The sequence below is a fragment of the Antechinus flavipes genome, chromosome 1 (genome assembly GCF_016432865.1).
Source record: "Antechinus flavipes isolate AdamAnt ecotype Samford, QLD, Australia chromosome 1, AdamAnt_v2, whole genome shotgun sequence".
Taxonomy (NCBI): domain Eukaryota; kingdom Metazoa; phylum Chordata; class Mammalia; order Dasyuromorphia; family Dasyuridae; genus Antechinus; species Antechinus flavipes.
This window is the reverse complement of record NC_067398.1, coordinates 324,111,417-324,130,280: the sequence shown is the minus strand read 5'-3', so window position 1 is coordinate 324,130,280 and position 18,864 is coordinate 324,111,417.

Sequence of the window (18,864 nt, the reverse complement as noted above, 5' to 3'; positions counted from 1 at the left end):
TGTCTCTGCAAAGAGTTGGAGTAGAGAGGGCAACATTACTTCTATCTGTACATCCACCACTATATGCCAATTCTAGAGCCCTTCTCTGGAGTATGTAACATTTTAAAGCATCTTAACCACAATACAATGCACCTCAAACCCTTATTTAGTCCCTCTTTCTTTTGAACCTCCACCCCCTACACACACTCACTGTACACACACATACACACACACATACACACTCTCTCTCTCTCTCTCTCACACACACACACACACACACACACACACACACACACGACTTAACATTTGAAATACTTGCAAATCTGTTCTCATGCATTGATGAACATACTCTTCCAAGAAATTACCAAGGTATCAAAATATCCAAAAACCACAAAATAGTCTTTTCTTCAATCCCTGGTTTTAGTTTCATATCTAATTTCTCTTTTCAGTTAGGTTGGTAAACCTCCAAAATAAGACATCAGAGATATCAAATTTTGCCTTTTGGCTTTTCTGAGTTCCCAACAGTGCATCCCTCTCCCTAGCATAATTTCAAGCAGCTTCTGCAAACCACACAGAAAACAAGAAAACATCTTGAGGCACAAATATGACAGAAGGGGGAGAAAAGCTTTCATGAATTGGTATCTCCTTTTTCATCAATGGGAAATGAGCACTGTGTGCAAACTATTGATGCTATTTGACATGTTGTGGGTAAGTTAGAAAAGTGTACCATAATCTGCATTTTAAAAGCTTATAAATGCATTCAAAGGGTAAGCTGGTTAATGCCATCACAAGTACAGAAACACTCGATAACAAAAGCAGTCAGCATTTTCCATACCATATGCTTGTAAATGTTATTCTGCAGGGAACCAATTAAAACTATGGAATACTTAGAACACAGACATATGGAACCAAACAGAGCAACTTATCTTGTCACTGCAGTGCTTGCTCAGTACATCTATTAAGAACATGTAACACTGAATTATTAGGACAAATACATGTTGTCTTAATTATGAGTACTGAAAACAAACCTAGTTTTTAAAAAACCCACCAACATAGGTAATGTTGTTTGGGTTTGGGTTTTCAATGTTGTCTTGTAATTTTAAGGTCGCGTTCAATGAAGTGAAGCCCCCAAATGTAATATTGTGCAAAACAATAATGTTAAATATCAATTGTCCATTCTCAATGACCCGTGTTATCTACAAGTCATTTAAAATCCCTGGATATCAGTTTTCTCATCTATAAAATGGGCTTAATACAATAGCTACCTACCTCCATAGAGGACATTGTGATAAAGATGAAAGTACTTTAGAAAGTATTAGTTACTATCACATCAGTGAAAGCATTTTTTTATTATTGGGTCAAAAAGGTAGAGATTATATGAAATAAACATAATACAAAATTAGCCCTACAATCTTAAAGATAAAAATATGGAGATGTGATAGCATATTTCCAAGTATGGAAGAAAACCATCTTAGCTGTGTGTTTGACAAGGCATTTATTCAATTTACGTATTTAATTCATTTTTTTTTATTTTTCCTGTTTATTTATATAGGCACTCAACAACATAAATTTTCCTCTAACTATTCTGGTTGCATCCCATAAATGTTGATGTTTAGAATTATTATTGAGAATGTCCTTCAAGTATTCTGGTTTTTAAATTATAGCTTTAATGTAATCATTGCTTTTATAATAGTAATCATTATTTTGTAAATGCAATTTTATAACTTTTTTCATGTTACTGTTCTCATTTTATTGAATCATATCTTAAAAATACAGTAAATGACTCCCTCAATTCTTATCCCAGCCTTTGGGCAATTTGGCAGTGATATTTGGTTTCATTGTCTGTGTGGTCAATCACATAGTGTGCTGAAAGAAACCAGAATGAACTCTGTAATAAAATCAGTCTAATTTCACATTTGTTTTAAAGGAACTGTAGCTGGTTCTGGGAATTTCTAGTTATTGAACTGTGCTTATAACCCAGAATATTAGGAAAATACAGATTGTTTGGCCATTTTCAAAGATTGGATTGGCATACAGTAGGTAATAGGAAAAAAAATTTTTAGCAAGATACAATGAGAAAGTGAAGTCATATATTCCATAGGTCTTCAACATCAAGAGACCAAGAAGAATGAAAAGATATGTATGATAAAAATCAGCAATGGCCACACAGGAAGTCTTTCCTACATCGTCTCCTTCAACAACTACTGCCATCCCCCCAAAAAAATTGCCTTCAATTTATTTTATATGTATTTTTATATGTACATGTGTCTCTAATAAAATAGAAGCTACTGGAGGATGAGGGCTGTTTCATTTCTCTCTTTGTATTACCAGTATTTGTAATTACTTGTATTTTGTAATTTGTATTATTAAATTTATAATTTGTATTAATAGTACTTGGAAGAGACTAAGTGCCTAATGAATGCTTGTGAACTAAAAGTTGATTAATCAGCTATCAACATGAAAAGAAATTAGTCAACAAGCATTTATTGACCACTTACCTTCTACTAGACAGTAGGTATTACAAATAAAGGTGAGAAAAATCCCCCCTTCTCAAAGAGTATATAACCTAATGGGGAAAATAACATGTAAATATCTAGGTAAATACAAGATATATATAGAATATGTGAAAGTAATATGAAAGGGAAAGGTATAAGCCATTGGGTGACTGGAAAAGGCCAGCTGCAAAAGATGGTTTCCAGGCTAAATCATGAAGAATTCAAGATAAAGGGGCAAAGTATTCCTGGGGAAATACTAGTACAAAGATGAGGAAGTAGGAGACAGTTACTCTGGCAAATCTCTCATTTAGAATATTTTATGAAACATTAATACATTGTTAGTGTAATTATGAACTAATACAAACATTCTGCAAAAAAATTTGGAACTATGCTCAAAGGACTCTAAAATCATGCATACCCTTTAATCCAACAGTACCATTACTAGATATGTATTCCAAAAGAGATTAAAAGGGGGAAGAGAAGGACCCATAAGTTAAAAAATATTTATAGCAGCTCTTTTCTCAGTGAAAAGAATTGGAAATTGAAGGAATGCCTATATATTGGAGAATAGCTGAATAAATTGTGGCATTTGATTATGATCAAATAGTATTATTCTATAAGAAATGATGAGCAGGATGCTCTCAGAAAAACCTGCAAAGTCCTCCATGAGTTTATGCAAAGTGAAAAATATTATCTACAAAGTAATAGCAATGTTGTGGGATGATCAACTGTGAATGATTTTGCTATTCTCAACAATTGAGTTATTCAAAACTGCTCTAAAGGATTCATGATGAAAAGTGTTATCTATACCTAGAGAAAGTTTCACATATCTAAATACAGATTGAAACATGATTTTTTAAAAACTTCATTTTTCTTGAGAATTTTTTTGGGGGGAAGATCTAAGTTTTCTTTCACAACTTGACTTTTATGGAAATGTTTTACATAACTTCACACAAGCTTTCATGACGGGGGAAGTTGGGGAGAGAAGGAAGAGAATCTGGAACTCAAAATTTTAAAAAACAAATGTTTAAAAATGTTTTACATGTAACTGGAGAAAATATAATATTAAAGAAAAAAGAAAAATGAACAAAAATATTTTAAATGACACAAAAATGACAGAGTACATGAACAATAACTAAAGCTATAAGGTTCCAGGCTGATTACTTCAGCCAGAAGTTATATGGGTAGGTGGCTCTATTTTGTGAATAATTTAGGAAGATTCTACCATCTAGTTAGGTAACCTGTTAAAAAAAAAAACCCTGCTTTTTACAGAAGGCAATGGACCAAAGTTTTAATAGTCTTCTGGGGGATGGGGACATTTTTTGTATTTGCTTAATGGTATGTTCTAAAATTTAAAATAGTTTAAAGGAGCTCTGTGAAACTGCCTCCTCTGGGGCAGCTCAGCAACTGAGGGCTTGATGAACACCAGAAAAATATAGTACAATAAGGAATGGGGTTCCTTGGAAGTTTCTGCCAGTCCTGAGACACTGTACTTCTGAATATAGTAAGAATAAAATCATTATGAAAACAATATGCCTGAATGTTAAATTAGAATTTCATTTGACTTCCATTCATCTTCTGTGCCTACCACTGTGTACTCTCTATCTTGTATCTCTGTGCTTTAGCATTTGTTTGTCCCCTATCCTATCCCTATGTCTGGAAAGAGCTCCCTTTTCCACTTAAACATCCCAGAATCTCTGCAAGGAAAATAAACTTGATTTAGAAAGTCTAAGGGGATCCACTGCATCCTGGGCCATCCCCAGTTGTCTTGACTTCAGTCTTCCCACTGACTTTGATGACTTTGGAGGAGAGAGTGAGACAGAGTGCTTTGCACAACTCTGCCTCAATTAAATCCAGTTCAAGAACAAAACAAAATATCATCCTCATGGCATCATTAGTCTTCTTCAAAAACAAAGGACCAGTAACAACAACAACAACAAACAACAACAGTAGAATCCCTCCCTTCCTTCAAGATGTACCCCAAACATCACCTTCTAAACCAAGGTTCTTAACTTGGTTCTCATAGACTTTGAGAATTTGAGAAGATCTAAGATTTTGGATGGGGAAAATTACAATTTTATTTTGTTATTATTATTATATTATTATTAACTGAAATTTAGCATTTCCTTCAATTATTTAATAACAGAACTTTGAGAAGTGTTTCATAGGTTTTGTCAAACTGTCAAGGGGTTCGTGACATAAGAAACGGTTAAGAATTCCTACATAGTGGAGCAGTTAGGTCTGGAATTATGAAAAACTGATTTCAAATCTAGTCTCAAACTTCCTGTGTGACCCTCTTTCTACCTCAGTTTCTTAAACTATAAAATAGGGTTAATAATAGGTTATGATGATCAAATGAGATAATATTTGTAATCACAGTGCCTGCCACATAGTAAGAACTTAATAGTTGCTTGTTTCCTTCCTTCATACACAAATCATTTTCCTAATCTGTCCAGTTGCCAGTGCCTTTATTCTTTATTTTATATTTATTTATCCTATATTTGCATGTATAGGTTATTGTCTCACTTGGAAATATAAGCTCCTTGAGAGTAGGGATTGTTTAATTTTTTTATATCTGTATCCTCAGTACTTAATATAGGGTCTGGTATTTTTTAACAAATGTTTGGTGATTTATGGAATCCTAAATTTCTATTACAAAGGGTGAAAATAGCTATAGAAGGAAGGAAAAAAGTACTGAAATCATCTAAGAATAGTTTACTTCCATATCAAAATAAGCATTTTAATAAATTTAGTTGTAGAATCAAAGGGAGATAGGGAGGAATAATAGAGTTGTTAAATTTAGTTTACCAACTGTTTTAACCTGTCTAATTAGTTACTCCACACTTCAACTGCATACAAGAAATTTAGGCTCTAAGCTAGATAGGAAAGTATTGTTATTACTATGCAAATTAATACATTTGGCATTTTTAAAAAACACCTTATGCAAAAGGAAACTTCATTCATCTCTTCTTTGGAGTTTAAAAATAGGGACCTATACAGTACTCAAGTCACTTTTAGCCCTACCATTCTTCTATCGTAGTAGCAGATAAGCCTTTGAAACACTCACAGAGTAGAAACTTCTGCTGTTTCCCATAAGAAAAAGAAACTTGAGGCCCCATAATTGAGGGCAAAGGTGTGCTTTCTTCCTAAGAATATGGTATGAAGATAAAGTACTGAAAGACCTGGTTTTGAGTATAGCCTCTTACTTGAATGAGCTGGCCAATCATGAGTAAGCCACTTAATCTTTCTAAATTGCTGTTCTGAGCCTTGTCTATAAAATGAGCATAATAATAAAAAAAGCACTGACTTTGGATGGTTGCTGTGAAATTCAAATGAGATTTTGCATATAAAGCACTGTATACAATTCAGTTATTATTTTATCATTATTATTATCAATATTAACTGTGAAAAATGACTTAAAGAACACTAGTCAAGTAATCTTGGTCTCTTTTCCAAGTTAAAAAGCAAAAGGGCATATCCACAGATTTAAAAGAAATATATCAATGAGTATAAAAGGAAATAGCATAGACAATTCACCTGTACCGCCTGTAAAGCTATATAATCCTCCACCTGAGCCAAATTCTAAAGCCAAAAAAGCAACTAGTTCCACTTATTAGCATAGCTTTTGAACTTTGTGTTCCCCAGAATTTGTATTTGTTTCCCAGAATTGAACACAGTATCTAGCACATAATAAGCATTTAATAAAATTTTTTATGCATTCATGTTCAACCAAAACCTAAGGAAACTACAGATATTTTCATCTTTACTCTATTACCATTTCCCTCAATATTTCAGGAGAAGTTTCATTTCTGTGTTTCTAAATTATTCCAAAGTGAGAAGAATGGAGAATGATGCTAATTTATATAGAAAGTTAGAGGCAAAATCATCACATAGGCTAAATATTATCTCTATGTCCATTTACATCTCCCCCTTCACATCTTTGATTTTTTCCTTCAAGCGCTTTCTTAAATAATTCTTATTTAGACAAGGGGCAAGTCCTAATAGTGCCTAGAATTTCATTGTAAGCTAACTCAAAATCTTCAGAAAAATGAAATCAAAGGAAAAAATCTGCATAACAGAATTTTTGCTTACCAAATAAGCCTTACATCAAACTATCCAGATGACTTTATATGTAAGCCTAGCCCTAGTGATTTATTTCACATTTGTTCTAAGGTATGACTAATTATTGACTGTAAAACACACTTAGAAATTGGAGTGCAGTAACTGGAAACTGGAATATGACCAAGTGAATGGTCTACCACTTAAAGAAAGAAACTTCTCTAAATTATAAATAACACACAATTAAAGGCAAGAGCCTTTAACTGAAGATGGATGTCCACCCCTTTTTGTGCATAACAATGAGTCATTATTGTAAAGAGGACATCTGTCTGATCTGTTCAAGATGGAAAAAATCTGCACTTAATTATTCTATAAAGACACTGTTAATTGCACTTAGTGCCCTCTTCCACAGATTCCAAAATAACCCCCAGAAAAGAAGGACCTCAGCAAATATATTGCTATTGACATATTCTATTTCCTTTCCTCCCTACCCCCCCCTAAAAAAAGTTGTTTATCATAGCAGAAACAAGGATTGATTGATAGCTGCATAAGCAAGATGCACTGCTGATTTCTGGGTAATAATGATTAGCACAGAAAGATTAGCAGTGTGGTCAATAGGATGGCTTTCTGGATCAATGTAGATTCATGAACTGGTGTTGATGATACTGAGTGCAACAAAATGGATTGATGAAGAGAATAGGATAACTGTTTATAGAATAAAATGTTCTCTCTAAGGAATACCAGAGAGAAAGATGCAGGAGAGAAAAAGAAGCAGTGGGGAGAATTATTCCTCAGCAACACCTAGAAGTAAAACAGCATTTTGGAGAAAGAAGACATCATTCTAAAGACTTATTTATTGCCTTTATTCAAAAACACAAACTCCATCGCTAGGTTTTCCTTATCCATATTTCCAAAGCCTGCTTTTAATTTTAATGAAATTTCTGCACTTTGCATCTGCCACCCTGCTTGGTTTTAACTCCACAGAACAAAATGGCCTCTCAAGATACATTCATCATTTCTAAACTCACCACAATGTTGCTAATTCAAGCTTTGATTGACCCCACCTCATTCAGCCTCAACTGTTATCGGAAAAGAAAGTCCAACAGCAGAAATCAAACTTTACCCAATTCTTTCCTTTATAGAGGACAGAAACTGGACTCAGCTCACTCCTCTTTGCAGTTGCTGTTCTGTTTGGTCTCAACACCATGGAACAAGATGCTCCCATGCCAACTACCCTCTAGTTTCTCTCACACACATATCCCATCTGCTTTCCTTCCTCCTCTTGTGTATTATCTCCCTCTTTAGATTGTAAGCTCCTTGAGGGGAGGGACCATTTTTCTTTTTATTAAGCATAATATGCAGCAGAGTAGGAATTTAATAAATATTTACTGATTGCATTGGAATCTTCCTTAAAGGGCTTTTAAAAATATTCAATCACTACAAATGTTTTGGAATATATATATATATAAAATTGTTTTCTTTAATCCCCAAGATTTGGTATAATGCCTGACACAGAGTAGGTATTTAAATGCTTTTGGATTTTTTGATGGGATTCATCCACAATTACAATTGTCTTCTAAAGGATTTGTTACTCCGATATACAAAGAAGAATTTCCTGACAAAGAGCTCTCTTAAGCACTGGTATAGAAATTTTAAAAGTAGGTGAAAATAGGTGCTCAATTCTTTGAGATATCTTAGAACAGAGGAAAGAATTAATGGTTCCCTTCTAATCCAAACTCTGTGGTAGTTCTTGGGCTTAAAAATGCCTTTTAAAAATACTACTTATAACACATCTTTCAATCTAATTCAACATGCATTTTAAATGACAAATATATTATTTCTCAAGTGTACATCTTTCACAAAAGTCTCACTTTGATGTCTCAGCATGGCTTCAAAGAAACACTGAATTCTCAAAGATCATCCCAATAGAATACAGAATCCACCAGGCTCTACCAAGTTGGAAGAAATTTGATAAAAAATCTAGTGATAGATAGGATGAGGAGCAACCTAGCTTAAATTCAGAGAGGTTCATCATTAGATAATAGGTAGGAGATTATGAATTCACAGCCAGAAACTCCTGAAGACCATCTTCTAAGACATAAAGATGTACCAAACTGCATTAATGGAAGTGCATACCTTACATCTTCAACTTCACTAAGTATTAAAACTATGTGTATAGGAAGTTATCAAACCTACTGTTCTGTGAATATAGAATTTTTTGTTACCTTTTATTTTTATCATTCATGTGACAAGACTTTTTTAGTATCCAGGAGAAAAAAAACATTTATTTATTTCATTGATTGTAAACTGATTTTTATTTCCATCATATACATGTATCTTTTCATGTTTGTTTCAAATAATAGTTTCTGCCTCCAGAAAAGTCAAGAGACTTTTTATGTGTAAAATATAATACATTTGAATTTCTACTAGGATGCTGAATTTCATTATTTTGCATTTCACAACAGGAAGCAGATCCCAGAACTAGTACTCCTGTGGTGATCAATTCCTAAAATCTAAAAAAACTTGAAAATTAACAACTTTTAAACAAAAGAAATATAACACTAATTCAAAGATGTTCTAATTGTCCTGTGCTGTTCCAGGTGTTGGATAATATTTCATAAACCATTAATATATATGTTAATGAATTCAGAATTCTAATTATTTAACCTTAACAAAAAAAATCATTGTACACAAGGAGAAATAAATCAGCAGACATTTATTTAGATCAACTCTGAGATATTTTTATATAATTGCACATGACAAAATATACAAAATGGGTAGTGCAATGGATATAACTCTTGGCCTGAAGGCAGCAAGACTCAGTTTCCTGAGTTTAAATCTAGCTTCAGTTACTTGGCTAGTCATTTAACCCTATTGGCCTCAGTTTCCTCATTTGTCAAATGAACTGGAGAATGAAATGGCAAACCACTGAAGTATCTTTGCCAAGAAAACTCCAAAGGGCATTATAAATAGTCATCCATGACTGAAAAATGATTTAACAACAAAACATAGCACAGTAAGTTCATATATTGCAATAGGAAAAAGACTTCTGAGTACAAAATAATCATAATTTTAGTCTTACCCCTTAAATTACTTGTCCCCCTCCCTCTCTCTTATGTAGGAAAGAGAAATACCTTTTGTTAATGGATCTTAGTGTTTTCCAATTATAAATCACTCTAATGTGAAGAACAACCAAACAAATCATGAAAATGCTAGTGAATTTTTTTTAGAAACTGGCCTGAATAAAATAATTCTAATAAAGAACTGAAACTATAGGCATTTTTCCACCTAACATCATTGTTTCTATGCAAAAAAAAAAAAAAAAGGTAAAATAATGATACAAAGGATTATTTCTTTATGGTAATCCCCAAAATTCAATTTTTATCTCAGGAAAAAAGCCAAATGGCATTATTCTGAAGACTTTGGATATCATAGAGGTGTTCAATTATCAAGTATTAATGATTCTGTTGCAAAACAATGTTGATTGGGGCAATACATTGGATATAACTGTACTATATAAACATTTCAATTTAACCACCTTATAACATATTCTATATGTAATAAAAATCTATTCTTTGATGGTCTGTTCCTATTCACAGAAGGTCTTTGAAAAAACAGTCTCTTTTCAGTATGGTAGTAGAAAGAACAATATAATTGATATGTACATCTCAAATCCAATATCTGTTTGACCTTGAAAAGTCACTCATTCCCAAAATTTTTGTTTTGTTTATTCATTGTTTTTTTTTTTTCATTTGGCATGTGTGGGGGGAGAGGGGGGGTCGGGGGGGTGTATGCTTTGAATGAGTCTCCCTATTTCCCCCAGGTTGGGAAATGCAGAGGCTAGTCATGGCCATCACAATAATGAATGGCATGGAGACTTTAACCTATTTTGTTTTTTCCAATCTGAGCTGCTTCATTCTTCCTTGATCAACCTTGTGGCTCTCAATTTTTGAGGACTCACTATATTTGCTGCCATACCTAGTACAGACATCAGTTTGGTTTTATCCCTTCTTCAATTCAGAATTCCTGAACTCCAGAAATCCCCTAGCCTCATCCTCCCAAACAGCAGAACTATAGCCATATGCATCTGTGCCTAGCACCCTTTTCATTCTTATAATAGCTAGTATTTAGATGGTGCTTTAAGATTTGCAAAGCACTTTGCTAAATATATAATCTCATTGAGTGCTCATCTTTAAAATGAGATATTTGTACTATATGGCCCCTGAGATCCATTCCAGCTCTAAATTTAGGAATTTATGAGCTATTTATAAGTTGGGAAATATGGTTGTTTTATAAGAAGTTGCAATAATATCTTAATAAACATTAATAAAAGTCCATCCCAAAACCTTTCTCCAGAAAACTTCAACTACATGGCTAACTATGAAGGCAAAAAGTACTTGACCTCACACCATGTTTTCCTCCTACAGTAAGTATGTCAATAACTTCCCTCCTCTCTCTCCCACCAGCTGCCACCAGTTTGCTCTACATTCCCTCTCCTCTCTCCCCCCTCCAAGTTTGCCTTAATTTTTTCTTTCTTCCTTTGTTATCATAGAACTTCGAATTCTCAAACTTCTCTTCCACTGGCAGAATTTGACAGAAAGATAATTTTAAAATTAGAAAATCCCACTCTACAAACTGGTAGTCTACATCATAATCCCACTATTATGACTTGCCAGTTCCATTTCCCTAAGGATTTATAGCTCATCTATAGCATTCAAAGACATTCAATCTGGACTTCTAATAGACATTTAAATATAACTTATAGCTGACTACTTAAGATAAACTTCCTATCTTATAATTAGTAATACTGCATTGTTAGAAGATTTCTTTGATTAACTTAATACATTCATCAGACATAGCCTCTGAAAGAGATTGGGGGGTGGGGGTGGGGAATGGATACTCTGAAGTAATGATTCACATTAAAAATTCAATTGACTCATTAGTTTTTATCAGTGTGGTTTCCTCTGTCCCTCCAAAGTATATTCAGTATCTACTCTTTATATTATTCTACTATAACAGAAGTTCTTAACTTTTTTGCTCTTTTGAGGTGTGATAAAGCCTATAGGCTTCTCAGAATAATATATTTAAATGCACGAAGCAAAATATATAGGATTGTTAAACACACACACACACACACACACACACACACACATTATATATATGTGGCAAATGGACATGGTTTTCCCCTAATTCTAAATTTCAAAATCATAAAGAAGTAGAGCTCATGAAATTTCCTTTTGTTTTTGGTCCATTGTCTGTTTTATAAGAATCTGAAGATAAGTTTCTATCATAAACTTAGAAGATGTAGCTTACACAAACAACAAAACCATTCTTCTCTTACTGCTTTTGTCAATTCCTCCTTTTTCAGTTTTTAGCAGCCTGAGGACAGCAGATCCCAAATAGAGTGAACCTAAGGGACTAAATATTAAGTGAAGCAGCCCAGGGAAATATATATAGTCTCACAGCACCCATAGACTCAAAGGACACTAGAAATACCTTGGATATAAAATTTTACTAGGTCTGGAATCTAACTGAATTTAGCAAAGTGTTAATGAAACAGCTACTACTACATACATTCAAATTATATTCAAAGCAACAAATATCAATTACTTATTATGTGCAGGGCACTAAACGAGATATAGGAGATAAAAGACAAATAACAAAAAACTGTACCTGCCCTCAAAGAGCTTATATTCTACTAGGAAATAAAAAAAATATGTATGATAAGGAGAAAAGCAATACTAACAATGTGAGGGATCAGGAAAAGCTTTGCATAAGAAGTAGCACCCACAATGATCATAGAAGAAATCTACAAGCTAGAGATAAGGAGTAAAAGCATTCTAGGAATACAGGATAGCTTATGTGGAGATGATATATTGAGGGGAAAAAACTGGAAACAAAGTATATGATTATCAATTGGGGAATAGCTGAACAAACTATGATCACTGAATAAAACAGAGTATTAGTGCATTGTAAAAAAATATAACATATGAAGAACACAGAGGAGCAAACTTAGGTGAATTGATACAAAACCAAGAAAGCAAAACCAGGAAAGCTATATCTATCTATCTATCTATTATTGCAACAATGTAATTAAAAAACAACAATGATAAAATTAAACAACATTGTATAAGTATAAAAAAATCCTAGATTTGAAAAAAGAAAAGAGAAATTTTACTTTTCTGCCTTTTTCTATAGATAGAAGACAAATATGGAATTTTGCATATGTTTCAGGGTTGATTTTACTTAACTATTTTCTCCTCTTTTTTTTTTTTTTGGTTATAAAATATATATATAAAGTGCTGCCATGAATATTTTAGTGATGGAAACTTTCTACTTTTGACCTCCTCAGACTACATGAATCACTGTGAGATGAAAGGCTAGGTTCATTTTAATCACTTTGTTAGTATTGTTTTATTTTTTTCCAGAATAATTGTATAACTTTCCAGAACCTCTCCAACATTTATGATTCTCATATTTTGCCATATTTTCAAATTCCCTATGTATGAAATGAAACCTTAGAATTGTTCTAATTTGCAATAGTCTTTTTTTAAACCCTGATTTAAACTAATCTTTTATTTGGTTTAAATATTTACTTTTTTTGAAAACTGTTTATCTCCTTTGACCCCTCAAAGAAACACTTTCAAAATTATTTCAGTTGTACACAGGAAACTACACATGACTTGAAGATTAATTTCCATGAAAGGCAACATAATATAGCAGACTGAGCACTAACTTTAGAGGCAGAAGACCTTGAATTAATATAATCCAACTCTTCATTTCCAAGGGAAGAAAAAGCTCAAATATAGAAAATGACCAGCCCAGAATCACACAGGTAAGCCAAGATTACAAATCATGTCCTATGAGTATTTTATGTTTCAACCTAGAAGCAATAGGAAGTGGAAGAAGAAGAAGGAGGAGGAGAAGGAGGAGGAGGAGGAGGAGGAGGAGGAGGAGGAGGAGGAGGAGGAGGAGGAGGAGGAGGAAGAGGAGGAGGAAGGAGGAGGAAGAGGAGGAGGAGAAGAAGAAGGAGAAGAAGAAGAAGAAGAAGAAGAAGAAGAAGAAGAAGAAGAAGAAGAAGAAGAAGAAGAGAGAAGAAGAAGAGGAAGAAGAAGAAGGAAGAAGAAGAAGAAGAAGAAGAAGAAGAAGAAGAAGAAGAAGAAGAAGAAGAAGAGGAGAAGAAGAAGAGGACGAGGAGGAGGAGGAGGAAGAGGAGGAGGAGGAGGAGGAGGAGGAGGAGGAGGAAGAAGAAAAGGGGGAGGAGGAGGGAGAGAAGAAAGAGGAGGAGAGAGAGGAGGAGGGGGAAGAGAAAGAAGAGGAGAAGGGGGAGGAGGAGGGGGAAGAGAAAGAAGAGGAGAAGGGGGAGGAGGAGGGGGAAGAGGAGAGGGAAGAGGAAGGGGGAGGAAGAAGGAAGGAAGGAAGGAAGGAAGGAAGGAAGGAAGGAAGGAAGGAAGGAAGGAAGGAAGGAAGGAGGAAGGAAGGAAGGAAGGAAGGAAAAAAGAAGGAAGGAAGAAGGAAGGAAGGGAGGGAGGGAGGGAAGGAGGGAAAGAGAGAAGAAGGGAGGGAGGAAGGAGAAGGAAGATAAGTATGAGGAAAAGGAGGAGGGATTAAAATTGACATTCAGATTTACATTTTAAGAAAATCAACTGGGCAATATTGTTGGGGATGAATTGGAGAAGAAAGACTGGAAACATGAAAATCAATTAAAAAGCTATTTAATAGTCCAGTTAAGAATTAAAGAACCTGAACTAGGCCAGAGGCTGAGTGTATAGACAAAATGAGACATAATAATGCACTGAATAGGAAATGAGTGATTCTAATATAATTCACTTTTATAAAGATTCCAACTAAGAACTTAAGTATAAAATTGAATGAATTCTCCATTTGACAAGAAAGATCCTAATGGCATTCAACTAGAGAGAAACAGAAATAAGTAGACTGTTACTTACCATCAAGCTTTCCAGTAGCTATGAGACTATTCACGATTCTAGGCTAAGTATTATAATTAAAAAAGATTCATGATATGCCAATCTGAAAATAAGGGGAGAAGGAGAGATGTCCTTTTGGTCTTTTTTGTTGTTGTTGTTCAGTGGTTTCAGTCATGTCCAACTCTTTGTGACTCCACTTGGAATTTTCTTGGCAAAGATAATGGAGCAAACCACTGCCATTTCCTTCTCCAGCTTATTTTATAGATCAGGAAACTGGAGCATATGGGGGTAAGTGACTTGTCAGCATCACACAGCTAGTAAGTGTCTAAGACCAGATTTGAACACAGGAAAACACGTTTTTTGGACTTCAGGCCTGGCTATCTAGCTATTGCGTGCAGCTAGTGACCTAGCTACCCATTTTTTGGTTTTAGAAATGCTTTACACTCTTAAAAATTATTCAGGATTCCAAAGAGTGTTTATGTGATTTATTTAGGTAAACAGATACATAGATATAGATATATTGATTTTTATCATATTAAAAATTAAAATGTGTTTGTGTTATTATAAAAAGTAATTTTTAACCTCAAAGGCCTCTGAGGGAGTCTTAGTTTGAGAACAACTACTCCAGACCTTGAGGTTTATCAAGCAATTTTCCAAAATCCTTAAAATATTTTTTTTAATTAAAAGGAGAATGTTCAAGATGAAAAGGGACTATTAAAGGGGGAAAGCAAAATAGTAGGCCATGTAACATTAACAAAGAGCCCGAAAATGACAATGCCTAAGCAGAAAACCAAAGGCCAAAAAAAGAAAAAGAATTATAAATAATTAAAAGCATCATAAATAAAGTAATATGCATAGACACATATCACAAACAACTTGAAGCAGAGGAAGAACAAAGAAAGGGAACACTAAAGATCCAGGAAGACAGGAAATCCATCTAAAGAAAGACTGGCAAGAAGAAGGAAAACAAACAGCAAACCCACAATGCAGAGAGAAAAATAGCCAACTCACTTGAGGGGAGGAAGTAATGAACTGCTTAATCTGCAAAAAGGACAGCAACTTTTTGTTTTTTCCTAAAATAGCTTATATAAGGCATTTCTGACCTCTTTATTTTATACATACAAAAACTATGATGAATTCAGTCCTTGTCTTCCCACCAACCTCAATTATATGTAAATATGTTGATGTGTTCTTTATACTTCAAGTCCCATGATGACCTTTTTTTATATGTAATGTTTAGAAGATACTAATAGTTTTGACAATAAGCAACAATCTATAGCTAGAATGTTATTGCTCAGTTATTTCAGTCATGTCCAACTCTTTGTGATAGCATATTGAAATGCTTTGTCATTTTCTTCTATGTATCATTTGACAGATGAGGAAATTGGGGGAAATAGGATTAAATGACTTGATCAGAATCACACAGTAAGTGTCTGAAGCCAGATTTGAACTCAGGAAGATGAAACTTCCTGACTCCAGACCCAAACTGTGCCACCCAGCTGCCCATAGCTTAGAAAAAAGTGTCAAATATTCAGGGACCTACTAGAAAAATAGGAAGAAAAGACCACATATTACCTACATAGTGTATTCTGGGGAGTTGTGCAGATGAATATTCATCATTTCCTCCCATGCAAAAAGAAAAAAACCCACAATCCATATAAACTTGAAATCCCATGACTAAATTTCTATTCCTTAGAAGATAAAATGAAGCTCTGGAAAGAATATTTGTTTTCTAGTTAGCAAACCTTGGTTCAAATGCTGCTTCTGATGTTTATTATCTGTATGGCCTCTGGCTTACCCCTGACTCAACTGTCTCATCTATAAAATAAAGGAGTTGGACAAGTTGACCTCTGACATTCTTTCTAACTCTCTCTCTATGGCCTTGTTTCAAACCCTGGTCCCACTGCTAATTGTTTGAGCGTAAGTAAGTCACCCTCTCTGGGTATCTGTTCATCTGTAAAGTGAAGAGTTTGGACTCAATGACCTCTGTGTTCCCTAGCACCTTTATATAGTTTTCTTCACATCTGAAGTGATCTAACTGGGGCAGGGAATTTGCCTCTCCAGGAAATTTCAAAAGTACCTGGGTTACAATCCCTGCTCTGATTAACTCTGGCCCCTCTTCCCTCTGTTTAATTAAAATGGAGAGAGGGATTGGTAATGATATTTTAAAACTTCCTTCCAGATCTAACAGTTTGTTAATCCAGAAGATTTAGGTTCTTTTTTGACTCTACCCCAGCTCAGCTCAAATTTCAGCAAGAATTGGTGAGTTTTCTTCTATGACTTTGCACAAGTCATTTTCTTTCTCTGGGGCCTTATTTTACTCTTTTGTAAAAAGAAATAGTTGACTCTGTTCATTCAGATCAAATAGTATACTTTCAAAGTTTGAGGGAGATTGATTTAAAATCTCTTTCATTCCTCTCCTGGAAAGCATTTATTTATTGTCAGATATTCCACTTTGCCTCCAAACCCCAAATATGGATTGACTTAATTATCAAGGATAAAATAAGAAGCAAACAAATGGCCCAATTCCTTTTGGCCAGCCTTCAGAAAAAGAGGACTATAAGGTCTTATCTCTGTATACTCCAATAATGTGGTATACCCACATATGAACATACACACATGTACATATACACACATATGTACACACATGTGCCCACATGCTGCTGTCATCACCACCACCACTACTAACAACAGCAACAGAGGTTGTTTTTCAGGCTACTTGCTCTATGTATGGTCAGTGATACTTGTTCCAGGTGTAGCAGTTCTGGTCAGTGCTCTGGTAATAACTTATGATTAAATGATTACAGGTAGAAGGGAAGCTAGATGACTCATCTTCCTGAGTCCAACTTGGCTTCAGACACTTATTAGCTGTTTGACTCTGGGCAAATTACTTAATACTGTTTGCCTCATGAAGAGTTGGATATTATTGAAATGACATAACAATAATAACAGCTAGAAGAGGTAATGCTAGGTATTGGTGCATCAATGAAAAATCAAACTCTTTCATGATACTGCCTAGGGCCAGCCTGAAAATATATCTTGCTTATTTTCCATTTCCTTCCCTTCTGTTGTAACTTTTAAGTAACAGTAGAAATGTTATGGGCAAGAATCCAGAAACAATAATGGAAAACAAGGTCTTAGTTCCACTTTAAAACTTGCCAACCCATTAGTATGCTAATTATTTAGCAGTATCCTTCATATATTATATGGGGGTGAAAGAAAAAAAAAACCACAAGACCAGCATTACTTTAAGACTTCTGTCTTCCCTGGTTTTCTATCCATTTTGTTCTGTTTATCTTATTGTCTAAGCTAAAATACTCTTGTTCCTTAGATGTCTGTGAAAGCCTGCTGGTACAGATCTCCGATAAACATTTTACTGCAGTTGATGTGTTCTCATCTCTATGTGCTGTGATTTTGGTGAGTGGTACTGCTTCCATCATACTGACAGTTATTTTAAAAATACAGACCCTAGAGTAGGAATGCTTCTGAAAGCTAAAAAGGAGAACTATCAGATATAAAATGAATCATCATAAAGATTGTCAATTTAAGCCACCCAGTCCTAAGGAGGACAAAACTCTGCTATAAAATGTAAAATATTTCCACTTACAATTACTAAAGGGGGCAGCTAGGAAGCACAATGGATTTGGGATCAGGGAGATCCATCTTTGTGAGTTCAAATCCAATCTCAGACACTTACTAGCTGTGTGATCTTGGATAAGTCAGCTAACTCTGCCTCAGCTTCCTCATTTGTAGGATGTAGAAGGAAATGGCAAATTAGTCCAGTATCTTTGCCAAGAAAATCCCAAATGAAGTCATGAAGAGTCAGACACTATCGAAATATTCAGCAGCAACAGATATAGCTAGGAATTTGTTTGCTGGGGCAGAAATAAGAAATAAGGCCTCGGCAGAGCAAAGGGTGATCCAATTGGAGGTACATGCCAGAAAAGAAAGCAGCCCATTCTTTTGGGTGGAATAAGTGGAAGGTTTCAAGAGGAGGCATCACAAGACTAGTACCTGCCCCAGGATCAGCATCAGGTTAAACAGTATAAAAAGATGGAGGAATGAAAGTTTTTGGTTCTAGGGATGGTGGTCCATCTATGTCTCTGGGTAGGAAATATACCCCTTTGATTCCCCCATATTTCCTTGTCTTACTAAATCAATGCTGATGGTCCCACACTATTTATGGCTCTGATTTCTTATGGTTTATCACACAAACTGTCTCCACTGGCTATTGATTCTAATTAAGATAGTACTTATGATATACTTTCAAATAGGCAACAATAAGACTTCTTAAAATAAGCACATATTTCAGAAAACTGAAGCATTTGGTAAATTGAGTGGTGGCAAATATTTGTGATACTCCTTTTCCCAACTCCATGATATATGGAATGTATTTCTTCATA